We start from the raw sequence: 2,987 nt of genomic DNA, 5'->3' as shown, positions 1-2,987 counted from the left end.
CCTACTGTTCGCTTGACTCAATTATCAATTATTTCTCTTCAATCTATCTCCCGCTTATATACTAAAAAGAGGGCGTCTAGCAAACGCTGGAACATTCGTGAGGTTGCCCATAAGTCACGATCCTTCTAGAAACTCCAGCTCGCATGCTCCCAGTGTCGCGTGACTTCCGCTGTCGTAACCCGTTTATGTTTGAAATTAGGTCCACAATTGAACGGCTGTAACAAACGTTACTGAAGAAAGAAAGTAATTTGTTATCGTTTGGTGAACTGACATTATTTTTACCAAATCCAAAAAAATTTCTCAACAACGGTTTTAGTTTCATAGTACACAATTATTTATTTACCATTAGATACAATAGCATCACATCAAATAATTTTAATCGTGAATACTAGGCAACATTATATTGAATATCTTATTATTATATGAAACGTGTCTGCATAAAGAGAGAAACACCATATAACTCAAAATACAAATTTTCATACATTAGTGAATAATATATTCATCTGAATTTATTTTGAATTCAAGATAATCTATATTTATTTTCAATCTATTTCAGAGAACATCCTTTTTATATTAATCAACCATGATGATGTTTGAGTGCACATAATATATATAATGTGTCATTTATTCTTATATATGTTATTCAACCGACGACAAGACTTACTTTTTACGTTAAGCCTGGCCTCAAGCTAAGCCTACTTGAGTTTAGCTAGTACAATAGTTGAAACGTAATTTCTTAATTCTGAAACGTCATAGGTTATTCAGCAGTTGCTTTGAATTTTTTGTATTTATTTTTTTCGTTAAGGTGTTTTTGTTTCTTAATTGCAAAGCTACACAGTGGGATACCAGCGCTGTGCCCACCATGGATATCGAAACCCGGTTTTTAGCATTATAAGCCTTCAGACTTACCGCAGAGTCACTGGGTTGCACACACGTACACCGAGAGGATTCGACCTATTTTATATCATGTTGCAATAGATGGCAGCAGTGTACACAAAATACTTTATTAACTTTCTATTAATTTTATTTTTTGCTTGGATTTGATTATAAAATGTACCATGTAATTTTACGTGTTTTGTTTTTTATGAAGTTGAGATTTATATTTTATAAACGTAACTTTAACAGGTGTCTTTTTGTAATACATACAGTTTTTAATGTCCATTAAATTGTTTATTATGAAAAGTCGTGATACATTTATACGTCTGTTGCTAAGCGCAAAGTTTCCGCGGGTATCGAAACTTTATTTGTATCGTCATAAGCCCTTAGATTTACTGATGAGCACCGGGGGAAGGCAATTCGGTTGTTTAGGTTTCTGTTTTGTTTCTGTAGTAGGAAAGGGTGCTTACAGGGATTTCTAATTCTTGGGTGTTCGGGTTCTGGACGAGAGTGGATAAGTAACAGTGGCGACGAAAGAGAATAACTTTACAAATACCCAACTTCTTAAAAAAGGAACAACAGAGAATAATAATTTTAATTTTGTAGCTACCTCATATATATTAATATATGATTGCTAACACTACAGAGTAACATGGACACATGACGCTATTGGATTTATTTTCTTCTTCAATATATCTCACGACTCAGTAACACTGTTTCTATACTTATATTAAAGAAACAGAAGTTGCTAATTTACTGAACAAAATATAAGTAAAACTTTTTTAATAATTAAAATCCCTTTGCCCCTAAAAATATTCAATCTTCCTGTTTCAAAATTCAATAAAAATAAACTTTGATCGTTTGTTGTTAAGCACAAAGCTACTCAATGAGCTATTTGTGCTGTACTCATCACGGGTATCGAAATCTGATTTTTATCGTTTTAAGCCTACAGCCTTACCAGTCCCCCAGTGGCACAGCGGTATGTCTGCGGACTTACAACGCTAGAATCCGGGTTTCGATACCCGTGGTGGGCAGAGCACAGACAGCCCATTGTGTAGCTTTGTGCTTAATTACAAACAAACAAACAGCCTTACCTCTAACCCACTGTGTACTATGAAATTAAAAAGAATAAAAAATACTGTACGGTTTTACCTCTTACGATTACATTTTTTTTACACATGGTCAGTTTGTGATAATGTTCTAGAATTCACTACTTTGTGTCCTTTTCCTCTGTTTACTGTTAAGCGCAAAGATGTACCTACCGCAGGGATCAAACCCTGAATTTTAGCGTTATAAGGTCCCAGGTTTACCACAGGACGGCTATATGTTTTGATGTGTTTCCTTTTCAGTTGTTCATCTATAGCAGGTGTCACCAAACTTTTTTCATAGCGGGCCAGATAACTGAGAGAATGACGAGCGCGGGCCGCATAACCATTTTGTTCAATACAATACAGTGAATACACAAAAAATAAAGACAACAAACATGTTTATTTTCCAAAAAGTTATCAAAGAAGGCGACGTCAGCAATAAGATAGTTATATCACATCCAGTGCGCACATATCGGAATCTCACAAACTAAGCAGCAAAAAAAGGTATGTGAGATTTGTGAAACTGGTGTTTAGCTTTTGAGATATCATCAATATTTGCTTTGGAATTGCTGCATCCAACCAAGAGAATTGCTTTCAAATGTTCATCAGTGAACCTCGTTCGATGTGCTGACTTCACGTACTTCATTTATGAAAATGTTTGCTCACAGACATAAGTTGTTCCAAACACTGATGCCATACCAGAGGCAAATTTCTTCAACTTTGAAAATTCATCATCAGGTAAGCAGCGATAAAATTCAACAAGTTTTCCTTCTCTGTGCTTCTCTTTCAACAAGTCATTTACTTGCAAATCAATGAGATCCAACTATAGTTCCACTGGCACGTCATCAAGGTTACAATCAAACGGATTCTGGAACAGAAGAATATCACACTCAATTCTGTCAAGATCTGAAAATCTCTCCAAAAAAATGCTTATTTAAGTCACTAATAATTTTCTTCGGAGACTCGAGGTTGACATCTTCTGCGATTCCAGCGCGAAACTCTTTGAAACACTGAAAATGAGAG

Source organism: Limulus polyphemus, unplaced genomic scaffold, assembly GCF_000517525.1.
Source record: "Limulus polyphemus unplaced genomic scaffold, Limulus_polyphemus-2.1.2 Scaffold12522, whole genome shotgun sequence".
Lineage (NCBI taxonomy): Eukaryota > Metazoa > Arthropoda > Merostomata > Xiphosura > Limulidae > Limulus > Limulus polyphemus.
Note: the sequence above shows the minus strand (reverse complement) of the source record.